Here is a 12,107-nt window from a genome sequence, read left to right on the forward strand (position 1 = left end):
TATGGTGAGAGAAAGAAACCAATTAATTTTTATTTCTCTGTTTTTGATATTGTGTTGTACGCCGCTAGTATATAATAGGGCAAGGGTGTACAATCTGCCTATAAGCCCCCACCATATAACAGGGCATGGAGATTAGAGGCCCAGCAGAATTTCTGCACTTGCATGTGTGCACTACTGTGTGTTTTCTGTCCCTTTAACTGTAGGCCTGCCTTGCAGCCTGTCTTTAAAAGTTAAATCCCTACCATTTGCATGACAGCCCCTATAAGTCCCTAGTAAATAATTTGGCAAGGGGGTGCCAACTACCTATAAGAACCTAGTACATAATAGGGCAAGGAAGTAGAGGCCCAGAAGAATTGCTGCCCTTTGCATGTGGACACTGCTGGAGGTTTTCTGTCATTTTTAAATGCCGCCTGACTCTGCAGACTGCATTTAAATGGAAATGGTGTCCGAATTCGACTTTGTTTCTGTAGGCACTTTCAATGTGATGATCTACTTTATTTCCACATATTGGGTACCCCCAGGATCTCCCCTAGGTGTCCCAGGGACAGGGGATCATGTAACTTTAAGCAGGGGCCTTATAAAGATGTTTTATAAACCCTGGTTGGGGAAAAACTGATCATTTCCCCCTCATTATAGATACTGGCCTTCATATGCTATCACTGCTATATTGTATTTCATGGTAATGATATTAAGGAAAAGCGCAGAAAAGTCATTCAGGGACTTAAAAGATTTGTTTTGATAAATCCAGCAATTTGACATTGGTGAATTTATCACAACTTGTACAGAAAATACTTTAAAAGGCTTTTCTTTCTGTAAGCCAAAATCCAGCCTTCTGCAGGTCCCTTCCGATTGGTCAGTGCGAACAGGATTAGCAGAGCTGCTTGATTAAGTGATAAGTGGCTGTCGAGGGGAGAGACTTTCTGGTAAAGGGCAGCTCTGGGGCTACACATGAATGCCAGAGCAGGGGGGGAGGCAATAAAACATACAGCCTCAAAGGAGAGCAAGACAGGAGGGAATGCCAAATGACCTAAACCCCACCTTCTGGACCCCTCAGCCAGATACCAGGCTTAAGGAAAGAATTTGCAGATGTTAGGAGGAGGAGAGCTATGGAAATGAGCCACACTGGAGGATAGTTTAGTCAGCTCTTTCTGCCCTGCTGAAATTTCAGTCATCATGGATTTTGGAAGAATGGTGTCTTCTGGGACAGGAACATGCCACACTTTGGAGGATGTGGTCGTGCATCTGGGCATCACTCTGCATTCTATTGGTTGGGCACCGCCCTTCCTGATGCCCAGGAGTTGGGAATAAATATGTGAGAGGTGCACAGCCTCTCAGATCTGCTGCCTGAAACTACAAGAGAAAGAAGGACTGCCCTGCTGGAATCTAGATCAGCCTCCTCTTCTGAGTAAACTGTACTTGCTTCACAATCTGGTACTATAGCCCTGGGGCTGGTGCCTTGCTTCAAGAAGGACTCAGGAGTGGACTCCCTGCAGCTACAGGTTAACAGAGCTTCACCTGCATCATCCCCTGCAAGAGTCCCCAGCCTGGAGTACACCCAGTGTACATTTAAGGATTTGGCCAGGTGCATTGTAGGAATTGTGGATCAACTTTCCAAGGACCATCCAGGAGATTTCAGACCCATGGATTTGTGTTTTTGACCCTCTGTACCTGCAAAGAGGTCTTCAGGAAATGCCTCCTGAAAATTGGAGAAGTTTGGAGAAATTTGGTAGAATTGGCGCTTTATGTTTCTAAGCACTAGGAAGTGTTTATTGTTAAAAAGATCCCTATCTCTGGTTCCAAGGACCAACCAGGAGATTCCAGACCCTTGGATTTGTGTTTTGGACCTTTTGGATCTGCAAGGAGGACTTCAGGAAATGCCTTCTGAATTTTGGAGAATTTTGGTAAAGTTGTCACTTTGTGTTTCTAAGCGCTAGAAAGTGTTTATCCTTTTAAAATTCATATCTCTGGTTCCCAATGTTGGATTTTTGTCGTTTTGGTGTCTATTTACTCATAAAAATATAACCTATTTTAATGAATTGGTGTGGGATTTTTAATGTGTGTTGCGTCTCACTTATTTACTTTGTTGGTGTTTTTGAATCTTTACAGTCTTGTCTCCTAAGTTAGGCCTCCCTGCTCAGTTACAGCTACCAAGTGTTGAGCAAGGGGCTAATTTACTGAGACCTTTACTGAACCTATATTTGTTTAGTGGCCTTATTGCCAGTGGTAGGTTCATACTTACCACTATCAATAACCCACTTTCCAACAATAGTAATGACGCTGGAATCACTTCAGTGTAGAAATGCAGGTTAATGAGCAGCGCAGACCAAAAGAGGGAACACTGCCTCTGTGCCATTCAGCAATTCAACTGATTTTCCCCAACAGCTCCATGGCAACTCCCCTGGAATTCAGATAACTGCAATTCCCATGCAGACTATGCACACAAATACTATTTAGTACACCTGACACTCTCCAGCTCCCACACAAGACAGCTCTTGTTTAATGTGCTACCTATCAAGCTGCCCAAGATGAATTGTTTTAAAGTGATATTTTTGCTGTTGGTGCTGCTAAAAATGCTGCTTTAGCCCCTGACTCTAATGTGAGTTTCTATGTGTCTCAAACTGTTGACCCTGTTATGCTGGCTGTACAGGATATCACTGACTTCCAGGAGCAATCAGTCAAAAATGCAAACCTTGTGTGAGCCAGGCACTGGTGGCAGAAACATCCAAATTGATTGCTGTGTGACAAGAATGGTAAATTGGTTATTCCTAAACTGCTGCTACTCAACTTAGCTGATCTACATTATAGTATTACACAAAAGTCAGGACGGTAACATCTGTGCTGCAAGCACGCGCTGGTTTACAGCTTAATTCTCCTCCATTGCTTAACCATTCTGTCATATCTGTGCCATTTATTAGGCCTACGTCATTGGAAAAGGCACCAAAACGACCCCAGTTGTCCCTCCTGTCCCTTAGAGGCCATTTATCCGCATACAAATTGATTTCATCCAAACGATCCTATGTTGTACATATGTCTGGACTGACCTGGAAATGGAAACTGCTGAGACTTCTGACTCAGAGCTCGCGCTTCGCCTGTGAGCAAGTTGTGTGGCATGGAGTGAGGCAGGGGCCGGGGCTCGGACCGGCTCAGTTGGAAAGCGTCCCGCTGTGGCCCGTTGTAGCCTGAAGAGCGGCTTGAGGAGGCGAGGCGAGGCCGCGGAGCCGGTGCTGAACCCGAGTGTCTAACCCGGCAGCTATTGCAAGGAGCAGGGGCAGCAAAGCGGACTGAGGCACAGCCGCGGCCACAGCTACAGCCTCTAGGAGGGGCCAAGGATTGAACAAAGAGCCCAGGTAAGGAGCCCGAAGGGCCTGATGAGCCCGAGGAGTGAGGAGGCGGCCTCCTGCTCCCGATCCTCCTGGAGGCGCTTCGCCCGATCCGCCTGGCATCTGCCCAGAAAACTACACTGAGCGGCAACCAGTGAGTGGGAGTTGGGGTCCGAAGCGCGTCACAAGCTTTATGGAGTGAAGGTGGTCAGTGACTGCCAAGAACAGTGAACAGTGATCCGGGGAGCTCGGGGGGGCCCTGGGGTCAGGAGTTGGGGCTCAGAAGCTGAAAGCAGGAGAGGAGTGATGTGAAGTGGCCTGAAGTGCCTTGAAGTACTCAAGGACCTGGATGCAGGAGATTAGGCTGAGGCACAGAGTCACACCAACAATCTGAGCTGCCCAGGAGACCACTAGCTGGGTCCAGGCCAGAGGGTGTGGAGTGAGTGTGGGGAGTGGAGAGTACATTGAGCGGCGTAAGGGCAGCACAGAGGCAACCAGATAAAGCGTTGACGACAGTGCCCCCAGAGCACTCAGAGCCCTTGGTGAGATGTGGTGAGTTCCTGCAGTGCGTACGCACCTCTGCACACACACATCGCATGCTCATCTCTGTACATCTTGGTATATTCCCGCATACACCCCTGCCTACTACATCCTCACCTGCTTGCCAGTCCGCCTGCCTGCCTCTGAAAAGAGACTGAAAGAAACTGAAAGAGACCACTGACAAGCTGGCAAGTCAGACCCCAATAGCCTAGTGTTGCTCAACGGCTTTGAGGGTCTACCTAGCCCGCCATCAATCATAACGGCACAAAGGGTATCATCAGGGGCAAGGGCAGTAGTCAGTGTCAACAGAACGTTAGCTCCTACGGCTAAGATCAGAGACCGAGTTTGAGATCGAACCTGTGGCCTCTACCTAGCCCGCCGTTAATCACAACTGCACAAAGGTCATCATCAGGGGCAAGGGTAGTAGCCAGCATCAACAGAACCCTAGCTCCTGCAACTAACATTAGAGACCGAGTTTGAGGTCGAGACTGTGGCTGAGACTGTGGCCCAATCAAAGGGCGAAGAGCAAAAGTTTGAGTAAAACAGAAAGAAAAACAGACCGAAAAGCATGAAAAGACAACAACGGTCTCTGGAGGGTAGCGTGCTTGTGTCCCCCCTCCAAGGGTGGGTGTGGCGGCGCTGAATCCGCTTAGCCTGTGTAGCCCGTGTAGCGTGACCAAGTGACACCCCCCTTGTAGTTCCCAAAGGTTCAACTAGGCGTGTCACAAGCACCTAAGCACCAACAGGGATGAAGCATCATGAGGGAGACGACAACGAACCAGGCACCACAATAGGTCATCCGCTAGCGGATGAGAATAAAGCTCAGAAGGATCATAAGATCGCTCATAAGCAGGAGGTTCAAGCTCCAAAAAAACCTACATCCACAACCATTTCACAAGAGCAAGGAGCGGGGTAGGAGAAGGAGAAGGAAAACCGGCCACACTTATGGATGACCCTGTACCACTGATGCTAGCCATCCTTCCATCCCCAATACTGGAGCCTGACCCAGCACCAAGGCCGACACGAATAGATCAGAAACAAGAACAAGGACAGGAGCATGAACAGGATTCCACTGGCTGTACGACAAGCTTTGGTATGGACTCCTCAATAATTGGAGAGCTGGTAGAATTGGCAGACTGCACTGGAAGAGAACTGGAATAGTCCCAATGAAAAAAGCAAGATTTGCGAGAGAGCTAATGAAAGCAACATGGGCCTTGTGAGCACTGAGCACGAACTTGAGGCTGAAGGATCAGCAGGACCAGCACCAAATATAGCAAGAGTCAAAATGGAAAGGAGGAAGCTGGAACCTCCAAGTAACAACAATTGGGAAATAGTGGCTGAGATCCACCAGCAGCCTCGATCACAAATAGAGGAGGTCCACGTAAATTAATTCATAGATAATGAACGATCCTGCTACACTCCACTACAAGGTTTAATTAAAGGGATCAAGGGGCCCCAGGAGGAGGCCACGAGAGAGGAACACCCTCCCCAAAATCTCCCTAAGAAGGAAATGAGAGAAGTGGGCAGACCAGATTACATCATAGAGACTATCAATGCTTCCCTCCGAGCTACAGTCAAAGCCTTAACCTGGCAGTCACACAAAATGGAGATCCATCTAGAATTAACCCACATGCTAGCCCAAAGCGTACTAACTTTAGACAGCACACTAAATTCGCTTTGTGGGAAACTAGACAATTGAGATCACAGATAGAAAGAGGATAAGGCAGTTGAGGGGTCACAAAATGACGAAATAATAGACAAATTACAACCCTGCCGGATTTACTAACCAGGATTATTGAGCATTGTAAAGCAGCCATCGTAAATAATAAAAAAACAACTGGCTACTGGGCAGTGGAAAACCACCAGGAGATAGGGCCTATTGAGCTATCCTACAAAGAGGGTCCCACAGCTCTCCCAGAAGGGGAAGACGGAAGTAGGGAGGCGGAACCAAATAATACGCAAATAGCAAATCTCCCAACATCGCAGCCCTCTGTAGCTACAAATGGGCTTGGAAATAGTATAGAAGCTAGATCTACATGTAAACCACAAATCCCCTTGTGAGCACGATTCCAGGACCAAGCAACAATCGCAGCTAACAAGATGACAGAAAAAGAAGCTAAAAAAACACTTAAAGCCACAAAAAAAAAACAATAGACAGAGCTGCATGGGGAATCGCCAGCAGGTCATTGTCAGGCAGATCGAGTCTTACCCAATTTTCCGGCAGAGACCACAACCAAGCGTGACACATGAAAACTACTTCGCTCAAGTACATATTAGCATAGCAACTAATCAGGTTGGGGAAGGGAAGGAAAAGTCTCACAAGGACAAAAACATGGAAGACAACCATAACACTGTTTTGAAAGAATACAAAGCTGACACTGTTAAATTGCTCTTTAATGGCAAAGATTATGAAAAAAAAGGATAACTCAATCCCAATAGGAGAACAAGTATCTTAACTGACTGGTGAAATAGAATCCGTGAGGGGCATAGAGCAATTGGCCATGAATGAGGGAGATGACGTCCCCATAAAAGGGATTGCCAATAAGAAGCAGCCCCCCTTAATACATCAGCTGGACTCAGATGGCAGGAGGAGCATCTCATGGGCCAAGGGTGTAGGGTCCCCCTTACATGTAAACAACGATGCCCCCAAATCACATGAAAGATACAATAGAGAGGTTAAGATGAGTCCCGCAACTCGGCATTAACTCCAGGAAGTATCCATATAAGGTCCCAGCAACCAACTGATTGGAATGGAACAGGAAGGGAGACAGGAGAAATATCTCCGGGAAATAATTGCAGACTGGAAAACCAATGAAACCTCAGGAGAAATAATTGTACCCACAGGAGCAATGGAGCCCACTCGGGTGGAAGCACGGAGCAGAGAGCATAGACAGCAAATACCTGTACACACCACTATATGAAAGAAGTCCACCATATATAGAGAATGAGTGGGTGTACCAACGACCTTCAAATATAATCAGTACAAATCGTAAGGAAACCGATGAACAGCCGACAATAATATTCTCTCCCCTATATGCATCTCAGGGTCCTTGTGATATACTAAAAAGGTCAAACATCTTGAGATTACTGCGTCATATACCATCACTCTTGAGCCTTACATCAGGGGACCTTTCAACAGTAAACTTCAACAAATATCCATGGATTTTCCCAAGAGAATCCACACTAACATCTTGGACAAACCAGGGCATGGTTGACAAAATATTTGAATATGAGGGATTGTTGGAAGACTGCGGCATAAAAATCAGCAAACCAGGAAAAGAGCGCTGCCCCGAGTGCTGACCAGGGGGAACCAAGCCACATGCCCTTCCAAAAGATTATTCAGCGCTCTGAGGGGCACCCCAGTGGTAATACCCTTTGAAAATGACTGTACAGTTGACAAAGTACATTGGTGAGCCCCAATTGGATAATGCAAGAATTGATCATAGCACCACGGGAAGGCAGGCCTGGGATTGGCTTCCCGTAGCCCTGAACATCAAAGAGAAAACGCATCTTCAACATGACAGGGCCCTCAAAAACTAACTTAGATAAATCGATCAAAGTCATTAGTTGGAATGTGACGGGGCTGGCGTCTCTCGTCGCCAGCCCTAACATTGAGGGCTTTCTAAAAAAAATGCAGATAGCTCGTGCTTTCAGGAAATTTGGCAGAAGGAACCACAAACCATACCTGGGTTTGTAACCACTCATACTCTCACAAAAAAGAAAAATCTGTTCAGAAGACCTATGGGCGGTCTCGCAACATATGTCAAATTGGACTTAGAGGTGAAATTAGTCCCTTGGGAGAAATCAACCAGCCATGTCCATGTAATAACCATATACGGATTAGCTCTGATCAAAAACTCAACACCTGTATCTATTACAAACTTATATATAAATCCAAATCGAGAAATTAAACAGTCAAAGCTCAAGTCAATCTTGCCTACACTAAAGGAATACATATATGAGCGCCCAGATCACAAACTTGTAATCGCTGGTGATTTCAATACCTGACACCTTGGACAGGTGGCGAGACTCCCCGAAGACTCCTTGAGATCCGCCCTTGAAACCTTCTTTCAAGAATACAAACTGAGATTGTCACATTCCAAGACCATGATGCCGGCCCACCGATTCCTACATTCAAAAATATTTCAATATTAGACTATATTTTTTGAGCCAAGCTTTATGGCACAGATGTCTAAACTATGCGGTGCCCGAAAGATCCAAGAGTGACCATAATCCTGTCACAATAGAAATAGACCTCGAAGGAGCGAGACAACCGCCCTATATGGCCTGCGGCCAGCAATCCACAACTAATTTATGCCCACTGACAAAAAGGATCAAATGGAGTGAGAAGGACAAGGTAAAATATGATCTTTGAAAGCAAGCCTACGGACCATCAATTCTGGAAGGCAAGCCAAGCAACATCGGTGAACAATGGGCATACACGATAAAGAAGTTACACGTTTCACTAAGCGGCCAAGCGCAACAAGGGTTCGCAGAAAATAAAAGACAAAAGGCATGGTCGTTTACCGTAACAAGGGAATATATATACAGAGTGAAAGAACGTGCAGGCAGCTAGAAAGGAGATAGAGAAGGAACAAATCCCCTGCAGTAGAAACTCTCAGGAGACAGGCATGGAAAGACCAGAGGGGAATGATATGGAAACTGAAGCAGAAGGAGATTGAATTACGCTGGATCCACTTATACGCATTGCTGTCTCCGAACAAAAGCAGAGAGTTTTGGGATTATATTAACTGATTGGAACACGCGTCAGCAATTAAGGCCAATGCAATAGCTGCCAGTGTCTGGGAAAAACATGTGGGTTCCCTCTATGTGGACTCAGGATGCACTGAAGACTATGGCACTATGGGGTGGCAATGCGCCCAAGACGGCCTAGCAAATACTACACTAATGGCCACCGCTAAATCAACCAAACTGGTCCTTAGTAGCATCAGGCGGGAAGGAGCTCCAAGACCAAATGGCCTCCTTGGGAGCATATTTAGAGACGACCACAAATTTTGGGCCGCTCCCCTGATCATTCTCTTTCACAACTGTTTACGTCATTCAGTTGTCCCAGAAGCCTGGAAAGGCTCAATACTGCACCCAATCTTCAAAAAGGGAGACTCCAAGCTCACAGGAAACTATAGGCTAATAGCTTTACTGGATATGGATGACAAGGCCTATGCAAGGGTCTTGCTTCAAGAACTGGAACAATAGATCATTAAAATAATATTATGCCAGTGTATCAAACTGGATTTAGACCATGTTCATTCATCCTAGACAATGTTCTTGTGCTCGCCTAGTTAGGCCAGAAAGCCTTGAAACCAGCTGCTCAACCGCTTTTTGCGTGCTTCATTGACTGTAGTGGGGCTTTGGACGGTGTAGTATGTCATATGCCCTGGAAGAAGCTAACCTCCTGGGGGATACCAGGGAACTTGTTAGCGGCAATAATTGCACTTTACACTGACACATGGGTGAGGGTTAAGATCACAAATATGCATGTGACTAAAAGAATAAATACCAAAAAAGGCCTAAAACAAGGATGTGTCATCGCTCCAACCCTTTTCAATTTCTATACGGCTGATCTGGGCAAGGATCTCCTTAGAGGAAATACATTTCCCCCGAAACTGGGAAAGACAGTGGTTCCCATAATTCAATACGCGGATGATTTAGTCCTTCTTGCCCAGATCCAATTAGGGCTGAAAAGGAGCCTGTCCATTTTGCATGAATACAATGAAAAAAATGCACTGAAACTAAACATGGCAAAACTGAAGGTTCTGGTGGTCGGACTCCAGACGCACAAACTGCAAAGAGGCTGGAAGCTTGACCCACTGGGAATAGACAAAGAAGAAAAGTACCATTACCTTGGAGTGTGGATAACAGCACACCAGGCAACAGCATTGAGAACTAAGGCACAGAGAACAGCCTATGGGTTAGCCAAACTCCAGCTCCAATCACCTACACCAGAACCAATTAGGAGAGTCATAAAAACGAAACCTTTACCTGCCATTACTTATGGCCATCCTGCATATCCTGGCAGGCTGAATACAACACTGGAGAAATGTCAATTGAGAGCTTATTTAATGGCGTTTGTAGGGCCAACACCGATAGTTTGAGAGGGTCGCTGAAAGCAATCTTTGAAGATGCTTCTAGTATCTGGGCCATTTATCTCAGGGTAGCCGAGGAACTCCTTAATCTAGTTCCCGCATATGCATTGGACCCTCGAATATCGAAGGACCACCTGAAAAAGACATTGATCATGGTATGCAAATCTCCAGAAAAAAGGACATCGCCACAATTAGGGAAATTAGTGGGGCGTAGGGTTTGGCTGAGTCGTATAACTCTGCCAAAGTCCAGCCACATATGAAAGCAGCCCTGGGAGCCCTGGCTTTTCAGAGCATTCTGCATATGCGGCTTTTAACACTACCTGCCTGGGAATTTTGATGCAGCTGGAAGCCAGCGCAGGGTTACTCTCAGGGATGCATCCTATGCAGCTAACATATCAGATCTATTAGTCATTTAATATGCTGCTGCCTGGGTCTATCCTCAGAGAGACGTCGACTTTTAAAACCTCTTTTTATTAAATATGGCTTAAGAGCATGTAAAGATGCTGTTAAATACATCTTCACTGCTGAGACTCCTATGGAATTGGCTCGATTTGGGAAATATTTTACCACCAGGAGAAAGACCCTACTGTTAGCACGCGCTCACCAACGTGCAGAAATGAAAAAGGGGGAGGTACTACCCAAAGCAACATTACTAACGAAGTGGCTGACTCACCAACCCCCCCCCCCCAAACGCTACCCCCGATTAAGTTCAAAGAGGATAACCATCCACTGCATTAGCAGCTACATAGCCGTTTTTATATGTACTCCTGTGCTGACAGAGATTAGTGTGAGACTGGACGCAGTGCTAGATTTTTAGGGATGCGCCACAGGCAAAGGCTGTGACATACAATACTGTTCAAATAAGCACTTTACAGTGAACTCTGATCTTATAAGCTTAGCAGAAGTAGGGAACCTATGTAATGTGTCATAAACATGATATGGAAGGATTTTGCACTCTATATTTTTAATGATCCCTAGTTATATAGCACTTTACAACAAGCCCTTTTCTGCTATATATTTTTAGAATAGCATAAGAGAATTTTATGTAATGCGGGAAAGGTTTTAGAAAGATTGTGATTTTAAGTTTGTTGCAGTCTTAAATAATTTTTATCTATGGTGTTTTGAAAAGGTTTTAAATAATCATGCAAATAAAGATTTACCTACCTACTGCATATGTGTGTGTTCTATTTTTTTCAGAGTGGGTGGAAGTCTGGCTATGTGCCTAAGGCCAAGAGACTATTGCCAGAGGTTGTCCCCAAGTTTGGAAACCCACTCAAGATCCAGAGGGACAACATAGCTCATTTTGTGTCTTCCATAGTCCAGGAACTATGCAAAGTCTTAGAGATTCAATGATATTTCCATTGTGTGTTATCACTTTGATTCCTCAGAAAAGGTTTAGAAGCTTAATGGGCTGAAATGGCCACATGTTATACCCTTAGCTCTAATATCAAACCGGGCCACGTCTAGCCAAAAGATTAAATTGAGCCTGCACAATATTTTTTAGGTTAGATCAATGATGTTTCCCTTCGTCCCTCCAGGTTTACTGTATTTGCAACACAAGCAACTCATTCATTGTTTACACAGCTTCTGTACTTGAGTTCAAGTTCTACTGCCTACCAGCCTGACCAAACACAGACCATGTATTCCTCTTGTTCCCTCACCCCCCTTGCATAAGGAGTTCATAGGCTGTGGAAAGTCTGCCACAGGTAGCAGCCAGGACACAGGGTGTACATCAAAATCCACCAATAAAAAGCATTGCTTCAGCTCATTGGCAAAAAACTTTCCAAGTCCTGCTCATGACCAACACTGCCACCAAGTGCCAAGAACTGCCCACGTGGATCTACACATCACACTGTATGCAGTTAATGGAGCCAAGAAATGCGAGTCCTGTTCACAGGTGAACTACTGTCTCCAAAAGTGCTGTTCAAAGTACTGCAAGGTTATATATAAACAAATGTACACACTGTATTATGCTATTTATTACCACTGTTGAGTATACGTGGGGGGCATGAGTCATGGAGTTGGATGACCTTTTGAGAGAGAGAGAGAGAGAGGGAGTGTGTGTGTGCGTGCGTACATGCCAGCTTTCATGTATGTAGATATGTTTGGGCGAAATGTACTCAGTTACTAAAGGTACATGCTG

The sequence above is a fragment of the Pleurodeles waltl genome, chromosome 3_1 (genome assembly GCF_031143425.1).
Source record: "Pleurodeles waltl isolate 20211129_DDA chromosome 3_1, aPleWal1.hap1.20221129, whole genome shotgun sequence".
Taxonomy (NCBI): domain Eukaryota; kingdom Metazoa; phylum Chordata; class Amphibia; order Caudata; family Salamandridae; genus Pleurodeles; species Pleurodeles waltl.